This window comes from Cibotium barometz, chromosome 17, assembly GCF_041138505.1.
Source record: "Cibotium barometz isolate CiBa-2024 chromosome 17, ASM4113850v1, whole genome shotgun sequence".
Taxonomy (NCBI): domain Eukaryota; kingdom Viridiplantae; phylum Streptophyta; class Polypodiopsida; order Cyatheales; family Cibotiaceae; genus Cibotium; species Cibotium barometz.
This window is the reverse complement of record NC_141062.1, coordinates 31450628-31460673: the sequence shown is the minus strand read 5'-3', so window position 1 is coordinate 31460673 and position 10046 is coordinate 31450628.

Genomic DNA, 10046 nt, shown 5'->3' with positions numbered 1-10046 from the left:
GACTTGATTTAACCCCCGATAATCTATGCACAGAGTCGAAGAGTACTATTCTTCTTTTTTTGGAAAAGAACGGGTGCTCCCCAAAGAGAGCTGCTGAGACGTACAAATCCTTACTCAATGAGTTGGGAAATTTGCTCTTTAAGTTCAATGGCTTCAGCAAGAGACATTTTATAGGGTGTTTTTGTGATAGCTTGAGCACTAAGGATCACCTTCATTTCATGATCAACTTCTCGAGGAGGTGGTAACCCTGTGAGCTTGTCCCAGGAAAGATGTCAGAGAATTCTTGGAGCCAAGAGGAATCTGTTCCTTTACTAGGTTCAGCATCTTTGTTAAGTTTAACTAAGAAAACTTCTTGTCTCTTACGTGCTCTTTTGAGAAGATGCTTTGCCTTGACTACTCTAGACTTAGGTTTACGTCTTTCCTTGAACCAATACTATTTTGCCATGCTCATTTCTAAAAGTGATACTCCCTTGGCTATAGTGAATACCAGCATTGTTTGCAATTAACCAGTCCATTCCTAGGATCCCATTATAAATTCCTAATGGTAGGACTCTAAAATGACCATGAGTTTTCTCACTACCCAATTCAAAATCAAGATTTCCTACATAATGTTAAGATACTACTTCTTTCCCACTAGTTAGTTCTACAACCATTCTTCTAGCTGGTTTTAGACTCAAGTTTAATTTTTGTAAACACCTTGGAGAAGAAAGAAATGAATGGGTACTACCACAATCAATCAAAAACTAGAATGGCTTATCGCAATGAGTGGCTCAGGTTTGAATAACACCAAATTGTTGATTTGGAACTTGTGTTCTATTGTCGCATGGATTGTGGCATGTTCTTCTTCATCTGTCTCCAGAGTTGGTTCTTCACTTGTAGCATAGGCAGTGTAAGTAACTATTCTGCGGCCTCTGCCACATCCACCACCCCTTGCACTTTGATGGATGGGGGTTCCATAGCCTTGATTTGATCTACGGCTTTAAGGTAGACATGATACTAGCTTACGATAGTTGACCTTGAAGTGTCTCGGCTCATTGCATTCAAAACAGAGAGAGACCTCTCTAGAAGAAGTAGTGTATGAGCAGGGAACAAAAGAATTGGCTTGTGACCTTCAATTGTAGTAGGGAGAATTCTGTTGGGGCTTCTTCTAAGGTTGATCTTTAGGGTTTGCTTCGGGGTAAGATATCTTCTAAGGCTTGGCTTTATTATACTTTAGTTCTTTCACAAGAGGCTTTGCTCATTTAAGAGCATCTTGCAATGTACTTGGCCTCATTGCTTCGAGGCGGTAATCCAAGGTTTCATTCAAGCCTTGGCAGAAAACGAGCCACTTGCTGGGAAGTCATGATGACTGGGGCATACTTCCGAAGAGTGATGAATTTAGAATAGTACTCTTCCAAAGTTAAGGTAAACTCATTGAGACTAAAAAATTCATTCATCTTGATGGATTTATGGGAAGGTGGAAGATATCGTTCCATCACAGCCTACTCAATATCCTCCCAATTTTGGGAATGTTTAGTGACTCCTTTGTCACGGCACCATTGTTTCCACCCAAGCTTAGCATCCTCGGTGAGTCAAAATTGTGCAAGCATGGACTGGTTTTCGGCTCTAGTACCGGCAGGTGAGAAATTCATATTCCTCCAAAATATCTAGCTTGAATTCTTATTTCCAATCATTCCTTCATCGGTGTACCTATGGCATCATTGGCACCAGAAAGCTCACCACCTGCTCACTCAAGGGCCTTTTCAATAGTTCCTAGCTCATAGTACACGGAAATATAATTGGTTATAGTTCATAGTTCATTATATTACATTCATTTCTTCCCCAAAATACCTATGGCATAATTGGAAACCAGAACACTCACCACCTGCTCACTCAGGGGCCTTATCGATAGTTACTAGCTCATAGTACCTAGAAATATAATCATATAAGAAGGATCCAGATGGACTCTCTATTGAAGATCAGCAAGATCAACCAACACATCCATATAAAAGAGCCATGGACTCATTTGTTGAAGACCAGCAAGGCCAATCAACCAGATCCATGCCCGAGTTCAGAAAACAACTCTAACTCCTTGTTCAATTTTCTTCCTCTGACGCACGCGTGGGTATCTTAAGCGACCCAAAGCCCAAGCACCGTATGGTCAGCACCCTCTAGGCTCCTTCTCGCAAGTCACCTAGAGCTTCACTCATAGGCCGCTTCCTTGGTTTCTCATCCATCGTACCAGAATCTCACCATTTAAACTGCACCAAGGCTGGTCAAGACCTCCGACCTTGGTATGCGAGACGTCCTCCATTGACTCTCCGTTAGTTGTTGCAACTTTATTACTTAGGTCTCCATGACCTCATTCACAAGATGGTCAAAATTCTTTCCCAGCAGTCTTGACATAAAATAGTCATTTAAACACAGGTCATAAATACAATTTCTAACAAACTTTCATCTTTCCACATTGTTCCAGATCATTTCTCGTTATTCCACATTTTTTGCATCGATTCACATTGCTTATTCCACATCCAGTCATATGTATTCACATCGTCCTTCATCCATTCTCATCCAATCACATCATATTACATCTCATCACATCCATTCTCATCCAATCACATCATATTACATCTCATCACATCTATCCTCATCACATCACGTCACATCCACTCACATCACATCTCATCCATTCACGTCTCATCACATCACATTCATATCCATTTACATCTCATCATATCATATTCACATCGCATCACATCCATTCACACCTACCTAGATCCACATCACATCACATCCATTCACACCTACCTAGATCCACATCACATCCATTCACACCTACCTAGATCCACATCACATCCATTATCATCACATCACATCCATTCACATCACATCACATCCATTCACATCTACCCAGATCCCCATCACTTCCATTCACATCTACCCAAGTCCACATCATATCACATCTCATCTATCCACATCATATCTCATCCCTTCATATCTAACCAGATCCACATCACATCCATTCACATCACATTCACATCTCTCCACATCCACTCACATCTTATCACATTCACATCCACATCCATTCACATCACATCCATTTATATTCATTCAGATCCACATCTCATCACATCATATTCACATCCATTTACATATCATATCATATTCACATCGCATCACATCCATTCACACCTACCCATATCCACATCACATCCATTATCATCACATCACATCCATTCACATCACATCACATCCAGTCACATCTACCCAGATCCCCATCACATCCATTCAAGTCCACATCACATCACATCTCATCTATCCACATCATATCTCATCCCTTCATATCTAACCAGATCCACATCACATCACATCCATTCACATCTCATTACATCACATTCACATCTCACCACATTCACATCCACATCCATTTACATCACATCACATCTCATCCACATTTCATCACATCTCATCACATCACATTCACATCTTATCACATTCACATTCACATTCACATCCATCCATTCATTTACATTCACATCTATCCACATCCATCCAGTTATTCACATTCACATCTATCCACATCCATCAATCCATTCACATACACATCTATCCACATCCATCCATTCATTCACATGCACATCTATCACTTCACATCTCATTCTCATCCATTTACATCACATCACACCCATTCACATATCATCACATCTCATCACATTCACATCCACATCCATTTACATCACATCACATCTCATCACATCCACTCACATCTTCTCACATCACATTCACATCTCCTCTTATCACATTCACATCCCATTCACATCTCCTCTAATCACATCACATCCATTTACATCCCATCCCATTCATTTACATATTGTATTTTCATTCCTTAAATATCATTAATGAGAACTAATTCTAAACTTCCATTTACTCATTGGATCCTCGATCCTCTCAAGGATTCTAAATTCCCTTTTTTGAATAAGAATTATCCAAGTTTTCTTAATGGATATTTTCATATTCTTTCTCAAACTTCTCAATTAAAATATATTCAATATTCTTCTTTTCGAGTAAAAAATTCATGGGATTTACAAAAATCAATTCTACCTATATTTTCTAATAAAATTAATAATGCTCAAAATTCCACTTTTGAAATATGCCAAAAATTCCTCTTTTACCATTTAATTTCTTGGATCTCAATTATCATGGAAAATTCCTCTTTTTGCATAAAAATATATTTACCAAAAATTAGTCTTTTCTCATAATCAATTAATTATGCATAATTACAAAAAACTTATTTCTCATGAATATGATGAAGATCATTCTTTTTGCATAGGATGTCCAATCCTAGAATATGGTAGGAAGTCCTCTTTTAGCATTATGCATAAAAATAAGATGTGTATTATTTTCTAAAAATTTTACCATAGAGCTTTGCTGCTATTACTGATAATTCTCAATTTTTTTCTAAAGAATAAAAGCTTGTAATGAAAATATGATAGTAGTTTCTCTTTTACGCTTAAGTTCAAACTATGAATTTAAATCATAATTTTAACCATAAAATTAGACATAACTACGATTATCCCACTAGATTAAGCGAATTTCAACATTCCTCTTTTTCCAAATTGTTAGGATAATCCATTTCTCATTTAGAATGAATTCGAGTAGTTTTTAACTACTCATAAACAATCTAAAAGAATTTACCATTATTTTGAAAGTACAAAATCATACAAATATCATTTCCTTAATCTCTAGCTTATCAAGCCTAGAGTTTAGCTTTGAATTAAGAGACTATCATTGAGAAGCATCCTTTTCCAAGGTATTTAGCCATAAAGATGGCTATTCTTTTAGAGAGAGAGATTTACTTAAAGAAAGCATTACAATTAAGTATAAAGATTAACTTTCTCTTAATTAAACATTAAGATTTTTAGAGGAATCTTGATTTGAATTAAAACAATCATTTTGAAAGCTTCTCAAGCTTGAGAGGGGTTGAGAAGAAGAAAGTCACTGAGAAAATTAAAAAAAACCATAAAATTTGATTTTACCTCCAAATTTGGCTTGATTCTCTAACTGCAGTAAGGCCCCCGACCAATCAATTAGTCCACCAAGAGGAGAAGAGCAACTCCAAGAGTTGTTATAGAGAGAGAGAGCTCCAAGCTCCCAAGAGAGAGAAAAATTTTAAGGATAATAGAAAATATGATTATTTTAATATAATACCGGCATGATATAGCTCCAATATTCAATTACAAATGAATGAGGGTCTATTTACAGGTGAGGGAGGACACTAACCAAGTCCAACTGGGTTCTAGAGTTTTCTAGGTTTAGTTTGACTCAATTTGGACAAGATTCGGACCAGCTTGGTTCCCTTTTTTATTTGGTTTGATCGAGGAGAGATAAACATATCACAATTTATTTGAATTAAAAACCCTTCCATACATGTGAAAGAGACGCCTACCTCAAGAGTCCCCCTTTCCTTACCAAGGTGTAAAAAATGCATCATTATACCAAAATATCTCATTTTTTTAGTAATATCTCATAATTTTTAACTAATAAACCTTGTACTCAGTCAACTCTTCATCTTATGTGAGGATTTATTAATTTTTGGGTATTTTCTTGTATTCTTTTGGATTTATCTCATCCCAACACTTGGATTAATCCAAGTGGCCCATTGGAACCTTAATTGGACCATAATCCAAAAATTTCTGAAAATGTAGGCCCTTAGGCTAAGGTTCCTTATACCATTTTTAATTAATTCCTAATGCACATTGGAAAGTTAATTTTGAACTTCTATTTCAAGGGAATCCATTTTAGACACTAGGAGGATTTTTATATCCAAAGATATTTTAATTTTGGATTATGTCTCCCTAGACATTTTCTCTCTCTAGGCCAAAACAGGATAAAACAAGATCTTTCTTCTATTTCAGAGAGAGGAATAATTACAAGAACAGAAGGGGAGGTTCTTACACCTTTACACCTCAGAAGCTCGAGGGAGGAATCTTACAAGTTAGAGGAGCCAAGAAATATTTTGCAGAGGGTTTACTTGGAGATGGGAAAAAATGACTTGCTGGGAGACTGTCGGGTACAGTACGGTGCAGACTATCGAGTATGGGTGTTGACAGAATGGAAAGTATGGTTAAAGTAGGGTGCTGGGGTGTCTCGATGATGACCATAAGGTACTGGGTGTTTATATAGGTGTAGGTACGGGTATGGGTACAGGGAAAGGGAGAGCAAAGAGTGGGTACAAAGGATGGTGTACGGTGAAAGTACACCAACGTGTGGCCTGCATGAGCCTAGGGAAAAGAGTCGTGCGTGTACGTGGACAAAAGCAAGGGTACTAATGTACCTTCCGAGTCAGAGGCAGCATGGGTGTCCATGTGGCGGTCTATGTGGACTGTACACTAGGGCAGTTGGCCTTTGGTTGGCCTTTGGTCCTTGCGCGGGTGCCTAAGTGTGTGTACAACATCTTTTTGGGGTGGGGACCCCTAATTTGGGGCATCGGCCTCGATATGCATTCCGGAGCGCTCGTTGGTGCAAAAATTCTTTTTCTGCGATAATGTCCGAGATGTCTCCCTGGTTGTAGGGGTGCTGACCGTTTGTCAATCGGACACCTAGTCGTGCATTTATTAAGGTTTAAGTTTGCCATATTTTAACTGAAAATAACTTAAAAAAATATGTATAGGGTCTATCGAATGTCCATTTTGGATGGTGTAAAATCTTATATTAGTGTAAAATCATGCGCAGATTCTGAATTTGGACTCATAGTTCTAAGATTCTAAGTGGAAATAGCTCATTTATTATAATTGTTGATTTTTACATCACAAAAGACCATAAATTCATGGGCATGTAGTACTATTATTAAAGATGGGTATGTTACACAGGGGTTCTTTCCCTATGTGAACACACTCTAGTTTGTTAGCCATGTAAGCCCTAGGGCTAGGGCTACTAGTACTTTGTACTCCACATAATCATTATCATTGAGTACTTCTAGCTATCATGTCTCATGTCTTGCTCTCAGAGCTCATGTACGATTGTGTGTGTGTGTGTGTGTGTGTGTGCATAACATCTACTCCCTCATCCAACATTGGTATCGGAGCATCTAATCCCTCATCCAACACTAGTATCAGAGCCCTGGTTTTAAAGCTTTTTTTCAGTGTTTAGGCTTCAATGCGAGTCTAGGTTTCAGAGCTTGGTCAGAGCTCCACACCATTATTCTCTATCACAGACAGTTCTTCATGCTCACTTAATATTTGCTCCTTCATCTGTTGTAAGGGTTCCAATCCATTTAATGTTGAAATTAGGGCATTGTGATGAGCTATGGTGGATCAAACACTAGAATCAACATCATTAATAAAATGATTAGCAAAAAATTAAGACGTAATTAGTGGATAATTAATAAATAATTAAGATGTAATTAGTGGATAATTAACAAATAGATTAATGTAGGCATGGATACTCAAAAACCAACAAATTCTCATTAGGGCTATGCCTCAATTTATAGAGTTTACATCAAGCATCAAATCCCACTGATTTCTCCATGATTCACTCCACCTCTTTTCCCTGATTCTCTCCACCTCTTCACTTTTTCACACGTCCTTTCACATTTACATCTTCTTTTACAGCCTCTAACCAAGGGCTTGTTCCTGCACACACCCTATTCACTTGTATTTTCAACACCTCCCCTCAAGTGAATACTCTCTAGCACACCTGGACCCTATACCAAGTTTCTCTCTTACTTGATAGCCCGCGACCAGTGCCTCAAGTCCCTAAACTCCATAGTCCTTGACACACTCTCTCTCTATGTGTCCAAGGCTACTATAAGTGCCTGCGACCTTGACTAAAGTGCTCACACATACATCTACCACGTGGCCTACATCATCGGTGGCTCAGAGGTGGTTTTACTTTGTTGGGGCAGGTTACATTGGGTTGTGGGGTCTCTCTCTCTCTCTCTCAGAGATTTTCACATGGCTCCTCACTCTTTGGAGCCTCACATCTTCTCTTGTCTTCAGTCTTCTTGTCGTGACAGCTTCTCTCCACGCGTCCGTCTCTTCTTTTAGTCTTCTTGGGGCAGCTTCTCTTCTCGTGTCCATGTCTTCCTTCAATGCTTCCTTTAGATCTTCTTGGTGTGGATATTCCTCTTGGAAAGAGATACTCTTCTTCTTTCATGGCTGGGGCCATGAGCTCGTCTGTCAGGTCTTCTTGCTCCATGTGAGCAACATGTTTAAACATTTTGTTGACAGTTCTTTTGGGCTTTTTCTGTTTATCTTTTGTCATTATGCAATGCAAACCCAAATCTATGCGGGAGGTCTTACCTCTTGCCTATTCTGGACAAGCGCAGTGTCTGATCCCATATTTACACTGATGTAATGTGCCCAATACATAATGCATATAGCATTCATTCTTATGCACATTCCCAAATGCAACTCTGGCTGTGAATAATCTTTAATTTGAGTGAGATTTACAGGCATTAACCAAGGGTTAAATGCAAAATGATGATTATCACAAATTTACCAGCACAATTTTCCCAAAAATTACATTAAATCAGGGTAACCAATTTGTACGGGATAGTTGGAGTATCAAACCAACTCCGAATTGAAATATGAAGTTATAGGGATCTGTGTATCAGATACCTAATGGTTAATTTGAACCCTCAATTGTACCAAAATATAGTGATTAGCACTGATTAATCACTGATTAGCAAATTAATCCACTATTTTGTGTGCAAAAAACAAAGTATGCGGGGAGTCCAGATCTGGTGCCTTAGACTTCAAATGAGCTCAAATGCTTTCAAATCCATCAATATCAATGAGTCTAGTAGAGGACTAAGCCAAGAAACACAAGATTTGACCAAATATTGAAAGCTTAATCTCTGTTTTACCAAAGTCACCTGCAGATTTGATGAAGAGCTTGGATCTCACTGTAGACTTGATGAAACTGAATTCTGTCTTCACCAGCTTGTAGAGCATGCTTGAAAACCCCCGGGGCTAAGAGGAATTAGAGCAACTTGATTTGATGAAGTGGGAATTAGTGATTTGCTGTAGAAAAACGGAGCGTGCTGAAACAGCGAGAAACAGCGATTTCTCCCAGCTCCGTTGACGGTTTGCGCTTCTTTCTTGATGAGCTTGAAGAGCACTGAGATAGCTATCATGTGCTAGAAGGGTTTGGGCTAATTATATGTGTGCAAGGAGAGGGAGCTCCTCCACTGGCTGGGGGTACAGAGGTGAGTTGAAAAAAGAGGGAAAATTATAATTTTCTACTAATCCTAATTAGCAAAATAATTAGCAAGATAATGGGCTCACAAATTAGCATGGCTCTGATACCATGTTGAAATTAGGGCATTGTGATGAGCTATGGTGGATCAAACGCTATCTTTGCTCTGCTATTGCAATACTTTAGCTCTAAGAATTTGTTCATTTTGATTTCCAAAAATCCACGGGGACAAAATCTCTTTCTCAAATAGGTTTTTAGGTCGTTCCAAGACTGATGAGTATTTCTGTCCAGACGGTTGGTGTCGCAGTGGTTCCTCCATGCTACCCTCGCTGTTTCCACTATTTTCAGCTTGGCAAGAGTCATTTTGCTCCGCTCATTGTTGCCTGTGACGTTAAAATATTCTTCCATGGCTTCCACCCATTTCTCCACAGCCTCGCCCAGGTTCTCTCCTTCTCCTTTGAAGGGTCCTGGCTGAGTCCTATCAAGAGCCTTGCAAACATCAGGGTCAATCTTGTCATCTTCAGAGAGAGGGTCTTGCTAACGGCCACAGTTTCCTTGTCTCATGATTCTATCAAAAATTTATATATTATTAAATTTTTATTTTGATATCATCCACCACGAGATCCTAAGACTTAAGAGGTTCGAAAAATAATTTCTTAAACAAGGCAATGATCTTATTGGAGATCTATGACATATGTCCGATAACAGATTTTTCTTTCTCACATCGTCCATAAACAATCACTTATACAAAACGGAATTTTTCTCCAGAAAACATTTCTTTATTTATATAAAAGTTGCAATATGTATATAGAGCATCTCGGTTCCAGAATTCAAAATCTCCTCAAAAGGCGCATAAGACGACGGTACTG